This window comes from Hyperoodon ampullatus (genome assembly GCF_949752795.1).
Source record: "Hyperoodon ampullatus genome assembly, chromosome: 20".
Lineage (NCBI taxonomy): Eukaryota > Metazoa > Chordata > Mammalia > Artiodactyla > Ziphiidae > Hyperoodon > Hyperoodon ampullatus.
Window position 1 is genome coordinate 15032038 of NC_136933.1, and position 12188 is coordinate 15044225.

At 45.6% G+C, this 12188-nt stretch overlaps 1 long non-coding RNA gene across 2 annotated transcripts; it reads right to left on the reverse strand.

Annotated features, from left to right (window-relative positions):
- Window positions 1–263: 263 nt before the first annotated feature.
- Window positions 264–11362, reverse strand: LOC307068635. 2 transcript variants are annotated; one of them, XR_013811463.1, is made up of 3 exons: window positions 11211–11362; window positions 10453–10547; window positions 264–352 (listed from the first exon to the last, which is right to left on the reverse strand). It is a non-coding gene; the product is annotated as an uncharacterized lncRNA (long non-coding RNA). The 2 variants fall into 2 exon arrangements; XR_013811464.1 differs by lacking the exon at window positions 264–352 and adding an exon at window positions 9271–9492.
- Window positions 11363–12188: the final 826 nt, after the last annotated feature.

A 12188-nucleotide genomic window follows, 5' to 3' on the forward strand; every position in this document is an offset into this window, starting at 1 on the left:
CTAAAGGGAGTTTTGTTTCCAGTTTCCAGTTTAGTGTTCTCCACCTTGACTGCACATTAGAATCACCTGATGAGCTTGTAAAATTGATGCTGGGGTCCTACTCCCACCAATGAAGTCAGAATGCTGTGTCTAGATACATATCAGTATGGAACAAGTTAAGCTAACTGTATCGATTGAGATGGGAACAGATTTGTCGATGGAAAAAGAAAGCCCACAACCTAAAATTTGAAAGTTATGTTTTATTCGTTGCCATTACTGAGGACTATAGCCTGGGAAACAGCCTCTTAGGTAGCTCTGAGGAACTGCTCCAGAAGAGGTAAGGGAGGAGCCAGGATACACATAGGAGTATTTGCTGGGGGAAAAAACAAACAAGTAGTCAAACATCAAAAGATTACTGCTAATCACACAAACAGACATCTCCAGTTTATTATTTTAGTGTTTTTCTATGTATGGGAATATGCAAGAGCCTGGGCTCATTGAAAATATTCCTTTGATATGCATTTTTAAAAATAAATAAATAAATAAATATATTTATTTATTTATTTATGGCTGTGTTGGGTCTTTGTTGCTGCGCAAGGGCTTTCTCTAGTTGCGGCGAGCAGGAGCTACTCTTCATTGCCGTGCGCGGGCTCCTCACTACGGTGGCTTCTCTTGTTGCAGCGCATGGGCTCTAGGTACGTGGGCCTCAGTAGTTGTGGCACACGGGCTCAGTAGTTGTGGCCCGAGGGACCTAGAGCACAGGCTCAGTAGTTGTGGCACACAGGCTCAGTAGTTGTGGCACACAGGCTCAGTAGTTGTGGCTCGAGGGACCTAGAGCACAGGCTCAGTAGCTGTGGCACACAGGCTCAGTAGTTGTGGCCCGAGGGACCTAGAGCGCAGGCTCAGTAGTTGTGGCGCTCGGGCTTAGTTGCTCCACAGCATGTGGGATCTTCCTGGACCAGGGCTGGAACCCTGTCCCCTGCATTGGCAGGTGGATTCTTAACCACTGCGCCACCAGGGAAGCCCTGAGATGCATCTTCACTACCTGAGGCTGGTCTCCTGTTTTCCCCACCCTGAATCCCCTCAGGGCGCACCGCGGAGTGGGCAGGGCGGCAGCTGCTGCGGCTCACGGCTTGATGGGGGGCAGAATTCAATGTTTACCAGGATGGCAGGCAACATTCTTTGTTTACTGAAATGGCAGGCAGCATGTTTTTGTCCACAGATTGCACTGAAAATGTGATGGTAGATTCATGGTTAGGAGAATGTGAGTTAGAGGGAGAAGGGGATGGGACTACACAGGCAGCTTTTAGCTTCGATGAGTGGGAGGTTGAGTGGAGGGGATATTGGATAATGAAATTAATGTAGGGTCACTGGGTTTCTATTTCATAACAAGATTGTTATAAGTATCCTGAGCCCTGAATTCGGAAGGAGAAAACTATTGAAATGTACAGGTAATTCGCAAAAATAATCTCATGGGGGACAGATAGTATACAAAATTAAGGACATAAAACTAAGTAAAGTCAGCTAATAGTTACTCGTCAACTGAAAAAAAATGCACCACCTAAAAGTTGTGCATTATATTTTATTCGGTGGACATTCTGAGGACTTCAAGCCCGGGACACAGCATCTCAGATAATGCTGAGAAACTGTTCCCAAGAGGCAAGGGGGGGTGGGGGGATAGCTAGGATATATAGGAGTTTTTACAACAAAAGAGCAGGTATTCAGAACATCAAAAGATTACTGTTAATAAAAGAAAACAAGGGGGCGGTGGCGGTGAGATGAATTGGGAGATTGGGATTGACATATATACACTAATATGTATAAAATAGATAACTAATGAGAACCTGCTGTATAAAAAATAAAATAAAATTCAAAAAAATAATGCCACAGGAAAAAAAAATAAGAAAACCAGTTATCTCAAATTAAGGGATTTAGTGCTTTTCTCTGTACGGGAAGGTGCAAGAGTCTGGGCTCACTGAAATCATTCCTTTGGTATGCACCTCAGCTATCAGGGGCCAGTATCCTGTGTTTTCCTCTCCTGAGTTTCCTCAGATGTACCATCAGGGGTGGCTGCAGCAGCCGACTGCTAGATGTGCTTGGCATTCGGCAGCCTGTTTGCCTCCATCCTGAGTTCCCTCAGCGCTCACCCTCCGGGCGGCTGTAATGTGCTTGCTTGATGGCTGCAACATCCTTTGTTTACTGATATGGCAGGCAATATTTTAGTTCCCATACGAAAGAAAATGAATTCCAAAGGGATGGGCCTAACCATTCATATTTTTTAAAGGTTTTCCAATATCAGTGTGCAGCCAGGGTTGAGAATTCTTGCCTCATCTCTTTCCTCTTAATTCAGTCTTCCTTCTTTGCACAACTCCGTGTCACTATTTGGTAGACAGCATATAGAATCTGCTTGGAATTTGTGTTTTTTGCATACAAGCAAATGGCACTTAACCCTGCAGAAGAGATGCTGTGCTCGAGCTGGCTTGACATGGTTTCTACAGACAGGCAGCTGTTTGGAGATGGAGAAGCTGAGAATTCTGCATCTCATGCCCCAATTTCATTCAGCTCATCGCTGGCCTCCTTTTTTGCTACTGTATTATTCCCCATGACTGAGTTCCTAAGGCATCACCTTGCCTTGGGACCAGCTGCACTTATAAAATGCTTAGAAAAGCTTTTGGAGACCTAGCCCTTTTTTGTTTGTGAATATGCAAGTCATTTCAGCCTCTCTTGAAGTGGCAAGTTCTAGGAAGTTACTCTTTTCATTGTGATCAGTTTACCACCCTTTGACTTTAAGACAGTCTCTTTTTCAGCAATTTTGCCTTCCATTCTTTGATTCAAATCTCAAGTCAGTTTATGAAGTACATTAACATTATGTTCCTATTGGAGTTCTGTCTTTAGAACAGTGGTTTCAAAGGTAGGGTGGTTTGGAATTACCCCTAGGGAATGTTTTGGAAATCTGTGTGGGAGAGAGGATTAGTTGTCACAATATTTGGGTAGTGCTTTTGGTGTGGGACAGTTCTGTCACCTTTTGCATACCCCATCAGATATTTGTGTAAGAAAGTCACATAAAATGAACACCCTATTTATGATTATCTGAGCCTAGAACCCAACTTATTTTACACAAAATATTTTTTGCATGGTTTTAATATACACTGAATTTCATGAATGCAACTACAGTGTAAAAAGAGGAAGATCACACTTTGTTTTGCTTGCTTTACTAAGAGTTAGTTGTCATTTCAGAAAATGCTATCACCAATTTGGGATATTTTACTTGCCAATATGAGACACCTATATCAGCCTTCATTTGTGGCTGTCACTTTCATATGTGACTCTACATGTAAGGGACTCTACATCGTGTCCCTGTACCGTATTATTATTATTATTTTAGACAATTTATTCTTTTTTTTTAATTTATGTATTTGTTTTTATTTTTGGCTGTGTTGGGTCTTCGTTGCTGTGCACGGGCTTTCTCTAGTCGCAGCGAGCGGGGGCTACTCTTCGTTGTGGTGCCCGGGCTTCTCATTGTTGTGGCTTCTCTTGTTGTGGAGCGCGGGCTTCAGTAGTTGTGGTGCACGGGCTTAGTTGCTCCACGGCATGCGGGATCTTCCTGGGCCAGGGAACGAACCTATGTCCCCTGCATTGGCAGGCAGAGTCTTAACCACTGTGCCACCAGGGAAGCCCCCCGTATTATTATTAATGACTTACCTTTTATTTCTCCTTTATATTTTAGTTAGAGCATTAAAGCATTGTATTGATTTTTTAAAAATTATGTTGTAGGTAAATGACATTACCTATGAATTGCATTTTAGGACAGTTAAGGAGGCATTACAAAATATTTGTGATAAAAGTGAGCACAAGGTCTAATAGGGTTGAGAACTCTTCTGTTAGAAGGAAATGAAGCCTTGCTTTTCAGGCTGGATCCAAAGGACTCTTGAACCTCAACTCTGTATTTAATATAAGAAAGTGTTATATTAAGTGCTGCAAGTGTTTTCCAAACAATATCTGCTCAGAAGTACAAAGTTTCAAAATAAATGGAACATTATATAATTATATGCAACAATTATATAAATTATATGTGCATTTTATTGTATGCACTGTGTATATGTATATATCCATCTATATATCTAGCCATATCTATCTATTTATAATATCAAGGACACTGCATGCAATTGTGTGAATACGAGCTAAGGTGCAATACTTTCCTCTCATGTAACTGTTTGAAATAAGCATTAACTCTTAATTCCAACATTTCCTTCTAACCCAAAGAGAAGGGCATACTTCAAAGTTTTTTTCAGTTGAGTTGGCACCATGCAGGACTTCATCATGAAAACATCCTTGTCATGCTGGTCTTTCTTCAAGTCCTGCTCACCAGGCCCTCCCTTCCTGACCAGGCCCTAAAAGGGAGAGTCACACCCATGGAAGAAAGCAGCTCTTGGCTTTCTTGAGAGGCTTCCTTTCCCCACTCCAGTGGAAGTCTGATCTTGTTTTTTGGCAGTTGCCATGGGAGCGGCGTGTGTTGCAAGGGTGACTCCATCACTAAAACAAATACAGGCAAAGAGCTGAGAAGCATATTTCAGCCTTCAATGCTTCATACCCTGAGGAATGAAAACAGTCTGTGCAATTTAAATAGAATAAATCCCAATGCCCCCAAGGGAAGCGGGAGTTTATTTTTAGGCTACAAGCACTGCCACCCAGGCTTTAAGAATGACAGACTGAAAGTCTAGATTGGTGTCGAAGCGCGTCTGTTGCATTGCGGGTTTGCGGCCCTTAGCTGGGCAGGGAGGCAGGGAAACAAACCAGTGCGGGGCTTGCTTCCCAGCCTCCCGGGCGCCTGCCCCTGCACCCTATTAGCCCCGGCTGCCGTTCGCAGAGCGGGGCTCAGAGCAGACCCGCTTGCTCAGCATCTTCACCATCCCTGGTGCCGGGGTGTGGTATGCATGGCCAGTGGCCACACGCGGCGCTGGGCTGGCAGGTGGAGCCGGCGCTGTGGGATGCGTGGGCCCGGCCGGGTGGCCACAGTGATCACCAACCAGATAGAAGAGGCACCTGCCAGCACGTGGGAGCTGCCCCTGGTGCCCGGCACCCTAGTGAGAATCAGAGGGATCCTGGCGATGGAGGGCGCCCGAGGCCAGCTCTTGCCAAGGCCGTGCCAGTGGATGAGGGCGCATCAGGTCCGCGCCAGCTCCGATCCAGGCAAGACCTGGACCGGTCCCCAGATAGCTGTATATACAAACTAGATAAGGAAGGAAGGCATTCAGTGCCTTACCTTATAAAACATGATTAGGGCATCATAGTCCTGGCTTGGTTTTGAAATGATAGTTTTCAATTATATTATGTTATTATTGGCCATTTATTATTACATATAAATATTAAAAGCCAACATTAAGTTATTTAAAAATAAATAGACTTTTTAAAAGGGCAGCTTCAGTTTTACAGAAAAATTGAGCAGAAAGTCCAGAGAATTCCATGTGTACCTTCTTGCCTCCCCAGTTTCCCTCTTAACATCTTGCATTAGTGCAGTAGGTTTGTTACAATTGATCAGTCAATATAGCTACATTACTATTAACTGAGTCCATAGTTTACATTAAGGTTCACTCTTTGTATTGCACTGTTCTATGGGTTTTGACAAATGAATATCATGTATGGATCATTACAGTAGCATACAGAATAGTTCCACTGTCCTAAACACCCCCTGTGCTCCACCTATCCATCCCTCTCCCAACCCCTGGCCACTGCTGATCTTTTTTTTTTTTTTTTTTTTTTTTGCGGTATGTGGGCCTCTCACTGTTGTGGCCTCTCCCGTTGCGGAGCACAGGCTCCGGACGCACAGGCCCAGCGGCCATGGCTCACGGGCCCAGCCACTCCGCGGCATGTGGGATCCTCCCAGACCGGGGCACGAACCCGCTTCCCCTGCATCGGCAGGCGGACTCTCAACCACTGCGCCACCAGGGAAGCCCTAACTGCTGATCTTTTGTGTCACTATAGTCTGGCCTTTCCCAGAATGTCATATAGTTGGAATTATATGGTATGTAGCCTTTTCAGATTGGCTTCTTTCACTTAGCAGTTTGCATTTAGGGTTCTTCCATGTCTTTCATGACTTGATAGTTTTTTTTTTAATCACTGAATAATATTCCATTGTATGGATATTCTATAGTTTGTTTATCCATTCACCTATCGAGGGACATCTTGGTTGCTTCTGATTTTTGACAATTAGTTATCACCCCTTTTTAGTATCTGTAATTAAGAGCTTACAAATCAGAAGTAATCTTAATACCAGTATTTATTAGTCAAACATGATTATCAATGACATTCTGCATCCAAACACATTTGGACACTATGATGTCACTCTTACATTGTTCTAACACCTCTTCTGCCTTCTGTTCTTGCACAGATCAGGTACACAAAGAAATATTTTTAGAAGTTTAATTATTATAAAAACGATACCTTTTGTATTGAAATACATCAACTATACTTCAATTTTTAAGTCTCAAGCACAAGAAAAAAAGCAAACCAAAAAAACCCCAAATTAAAAAAAAGGATACCCACTTCAGGTGAACATTTTTTTTCAAATATGGAATATATAAAGTGAGAAGCAAGTACTCACTCCCACACTAGTCCCCAGCCCCATTCCTGCTCCCCAAAGGTAACCACTCTTAACATTTTTATATGTATCTTTCTAACTACTTCCTCTTCATATACAAGCATTCCTGTATATTATCTTTTTTTTTTTGGTAACAAAATATATATTTTGTTACCTTTTGCAATATATGTGTGTAAATGATTTCTAAACAAGGTGTCCTGCTTTTTGTTTTTGAGAAAGTGTGTTTGAAAATATAGTCAAATGGAACACTTATTTTAAATCCTCCTTTTGGCATCTTCAATAGGATAGAGCCTTTTGATTCCCTTTCTCCAAAATGTTACCCTGTTCCATGGTCCCTAGAACTACACTAAGTGAGCAATACACTGATACCACTCCTGAGCAGGAGAGAGTTTGGAAGTTGGCTTATTCATCTCACTCCCAACTGCAGATTCCTAGATCAGCCATCATTTATCTTCTCTTATTCTCACTACATTCTTGGTGATGTCACCCCTTCCCCAAGAAGCGACTTGTCTCTTCCCTGGTAACCAAAGTTCCACTCAGAGTTTCTCATATAGTTTTAGCACAATAAATTCTTTTATGGGGGGTAACTTTTAATTTCCCCTTGTACTAATAGCATAAAGGCTGTTTTTGTTTTTGTTCTAAGCCTATGCACTTCCCTCAGGTATCTGTCCTACCAAGCACATCTGCAATTCTTTGGGAAATGGGAATAGAAAATAATAAAAGTTCCTCAACTCCGGGAGGGGAAATAATAACCATAGGAGGGGCTCAAAGGGTAACCAAATATTCATCATTTCCATATAGAAGGCCCAGTTGCAGAAACCACTCCCTCTTATAAACCATTGCTTTTGCAGTGATCATTTACAATTGAAACATCTTTTTATAGAATAAAATATGAGTGTTTTTACATTGGGTCTTTGGATCTCTCAGAGGATGTTTTATTCTTTTAAAAGCTGTCTTGAGTACTCAGGTTTGAACATCATGTCTTATTAAACTGTGTTGGGAAAAGGATCTCCTCTCAGTGGGTGCTCTCAGTAAATGAATGAGCCCCTGCATTGGCACTTGGGTTGGTTCCAGTGACAGAGCCTTTTCACAGAGTCAGCTGCACTCTGTAAGTCTGGTGGCTGAGCAAAACCATAGTTCAGTGAGAGGCCACTTTACATAAGAAATTCCTGCCTGAGAAAGTCCATTCAGTTCTTGTGTGTCTGTTTCAGTAGGCTCTTGAACATCAATTAAATAAAAAAGTGGAAACCAGAGAGGAAAGAAGCCAAACAACAGGTATCAGGATATATAAACTATCCAGGGAGTTAACAGTAAGGGAAGAATGATGGGTTTCATATGGTGCGTATGGAATATTAATATTTCATTTATCTAAGTTGTATAGATAAATGTGTATAATTAGGAGAGATTAGGGGTCATCTTTTTTTTTTTTCCCAATCACCTAGCACTGTGACCAGCAAATGGTCACATTTGTTCTATTTCTAACCACTACATGTGTAATATAAGGAACTGAGGTGGAAGAAAATACTACAATGTCTCTTCTATTTGTAAAATCCCTAAGCCCACATGTGCAACAAAAATTAGGGCATATGTAAGTGGTGGGGTGACAGAACAGTAAAGTCAACCCAGTGCATAATCACATGGTCTCGTTATGTTCCTAAATTCCTAAAATCAAGTAGGTTAGAGGGGACTATTTTCCAGGGCCAAGTCTCCCATAGATAAATTACTAAACACCATGAATTACTTGGCCATATGCCTATATCACTGTTTAGATTATGCTTTGATACAATAATTTTTTATTAGTTTCTGCTTTATAACAAAGTGAATCAGTTATACATATACATCTGTTCCCATATCCCTTCCATCTTGCGTCTCCCTCCCTCCCACCCTCCTTATCCCACCCCTCCGTTGATACAATAATTAAACAAATAATTTGGTCACTGTTTAGATTATGCTTTGATACAATAATTAAACAAACAATTTGGTCACTGAACTGCCCATTTGTAAGTACATGTGGGCTACTCATTGGTATGGAAGGTACTCTGCCACCCTGAGATTCTAGGATACTTTTGAATATTTCCAGGATGTCCACCCACTTGGTACAAACTGTCCGAAGGGGACAACTAGCCAACTGCTCTTCCAATGAGCTCCGTGTACCACAGCAATTCAATCTAACAAGCACGAGTAAACTGTAGATTTGTTGCTACTTCTTAGTTTGAAATATCTTCAGGTTCAAGAGCTCTAGCCCTTCTGTATTCACATCAGGTTACATGAACAAAATTAAACACCTCCCCTTAGTTAAACAGGTCAAGAGCCTGCTACAACCAAATGCATGTTAAAATTTTTGTGTCCATTGAAAGGACACAGACCAGTAGGTAAATTCCTAATTTTATTTTACTTCTTAGGCTGGTTTTTTTTTGGTCTGGAGAGAAAATTGATTAAAAAAGAGTTTTGCTTTGGGGTTTTTCTTTTGCTATTTATATCCATGACGTCAATTTTATATATCTTATTATGGCAATAAGCTCTTATTCATAAAATGTTATGTTGTATTTTTCTATGTGAGCATTTACTTATTTGATTTGTTATTTACCATTCCATTGTCCATCAGATGTGACACATACCATCCTAACTGAATTCCGATAACATCTCTGATGATATTTTAACCACTTGTTTATTAAGCAATTTTAAAGGCACATTGTTCGCTTTAAAATTCTATACAATCATCTGATCATTTTCCTTTCAATGTGGCTAATAAAAATAGAGGAAGGGGGGCTTCCCTGGTGGCGCAGTGGTTGAGAGTCCGCCTGCCGATGCAGGGGACGCGGGTTCGTGCCCCGGTCTGGGAAGATCCCACATGCCGCGGAGCGGCTGGGCCCGTGAGCCATGGCCGCTGAGCCTGCGCGTCCGGAGCCTGTGCTCTGCAACGGGAGAGTCCACAACAGTGAGAGGCCCGTGTACCGCAAAAAAAAAAAAAAAAAAAAAAACAGGAAGGGATTAGATATTTACAGAAAGTATCTCAAGTAATTGGGAACAATTGGTGCTTTCACATTTGCACACTTCCCTTTGGAGGGAAGGTAATAAAACCCCCAAGTAATTACAGTCAAATAGCCCTCCAGCTGTGTCATTCTGAGCACATAAATCACATCTTGTCAATATTACATCAGTCAAATGGGCCAAATAACAGTAATATATCTGAATTCTGTATAACTATTAATAGAATAAGAACAAGTAAATCTGAAATCTGAAAGGGTTCTATCCGGAATAGAATCTATTTTCATAAAAGGAAGTGAGAATTCGAACAAAGACAGAAAGAGTTTATTTCTTGCCATCCACCCTCCAGGTTGTCAGAGAAGTCTTGTTAGATGTGCCTTAAGAGGATGGGGAGGAAGACCCTCCTATGTCCCTGTATCTCTGTCCACATTGTGTGTAATATCCTCCATGTCATCCTAATGTCAGACAGAGACAGCCTTTTCTGGACCTTATGGATTCTGAAGTCCAATTTGTGACTCTGACAATACCTCTGTGCTGAGAGAATGTAGCTGTCTCGTTTATCTACCGTTGCAGAAACAGACGCAATGCACAGTATACACACCTCTAGCACTCATTTGTCTGAATTCGACTTTTAATAAGTATGGAACAGGAAAGCCACGCTTTCTTTCTAAAGTGCTTCAGAACATGTGGCAGTGGCTACCCCTTACATAAGTCAGCGTGTTTCTATCTATTTTCAAACATTGGTGGTCCCTAAGCCTTTCTGTCTTATACTTTTTGTGAAGTGGATGTATTCAGGAAGACATTACGGGATTAAAAAAAAAAAGCCGCATCGTTCATTCATTTATTCATACACTTATTTGATGAAAAAATAATTACCAGACTCCTACCATATGCCAGGCGCTCTTGTAGACACCGAGGATGCAGAGGTGAGCGATACCCTCACCGGTTTTGGTGGCAGTTGGGCATCCATCCAAGACGTTTCCTATAATGTGTGTGAAAAGAAGCATCTCTCCCACCGCCTTCCAGATATTCCCGCTTTACCCCGAAGTGGAGAGGAGGTCCTAAGGGTGACGTGTCCCTAGGCGCCCGGGGTGAGCGACGGGGCCAGGCGTGGAAGCAGGGCTGCGGCCGCCCGCGGCGGGAGCCCCCAAGTCTGGGCACCCGCTCTCCGGGCGGGGCGAGGCGGCGCGCTCCGCTCCAGGCCACGCCCTCCGCCGGGGCCTCCAGGGGGCGCTCGCGCCCAGGCCAGGGGGAGCGCGGGTTTCGTCAGAAGGTAGAAACTCGGCTGAGAAGCCGTCGCCCGCCGCCCGCCGCCCGCCGGCACCCCACTCCCCCTTCCCGCTCCCCGGTGCCCCCACCTCCCGCCCTGAGTGACTAAGGGCCGAGCGGCCCCGTCCCCGCCGCCCGGAGTGGACCCGGTGCCCGCGGAGCCCGAACTCCCGGCTGGGGCATCTCTTTCCTCCGCCCGCGCTGAGCAGCCCCGGCGCCCGCGGGGAGGGCGGCGCGACCGCCGACCCCGCCCACGGCCGCCACGCCGCCCTGGGGACGGACCCGGCGGGCGGAAGCCCAGTCCGCCCTCGGGGCCGCGCGTCAGGTAAGAGGGTGTGGGCCCTGCACCCGTCCCGGGCTGCGGCGCGAGACCAACCTTTGAGGCGCAGGCGTTCGCCTGGAGCCGCAGCTGCTGTGTAGGAAGAGCTGCGCGCGGCGTCTTAGGCCGGGGAACTTTGGCCCTTCGTCTCGCCCCTGCCCTCCGCTCGGCTTGCTCGGCCCGGCGTGAGTGGGGAGGGGCCGACTTGCGCGTCCTGAGGGGAATCGGGGGCGGGGAGGCGCAGAGTCCCGGCTGGGGTGGCAGCGCCCCTCGTCCTGACGGCAGGGAAGGGCCGAGGGAGGGCTGTGCTGGGTTCCGGGCCTGGACCCGCCGCCGTGGGACTCAGTGTCTCCGCCTCCTAACCTCCCCTTCCCCGCCCTTACAGTAGGTTCCAATATTTAATTGGCTCTCGGGTTTAAAACTCATCCATAGGCTCGCAAGTCCATTGATTCAGCCAGGTTCCTCTCCGCTCCTTCCTCGGTTGGAGAAAGTGCCGGAGGGCGGAGGGAACGGGGGAGGGGACTGGAGGGACCCCTGAAGCGCTGGCCTGAGCCGACTGAAGAGGCCGAGACCCGCGCCGTCACAGACGCCAGAGGACCCTTGGGGCGGAGTCCAGGGGGCACAGTTAGGAGGTGGGTAGAGCCGCGTCGAGTGAGTATTGATCACCACCTTCGAGTGAGGAGCGGGCTGGCCCCTGAAAAGCACTGTGAGGAAGATGCGTTCCTCATCCCCTCGAAGGAAGTGGGTGGCCTTTAAGGCTCTAGTTCCCCCACGCGCACCCCACCCCCCGACCTCCAGGCCCGAGTGGCCCCTGGCGGCCGTGCAAGCCTGGCTTTCAGTCCCAGAACTTGCCGAGCTCCAGGAAGAGTCCGGGCTGCAGAGGTGGCCCCTGGGGGCTAGAGCTTAAGAAGTGCTGCACACCCCCGGGGGGGGGCGGGTCCTGGAGGTGGAGGGAGGAAGGGTGGACGGAGTAGTGGGGCGGGGTAGGGAGGGGTGAGTGCCCCGGGAGACTTTGAGAAATACCCCCCGCCCCCC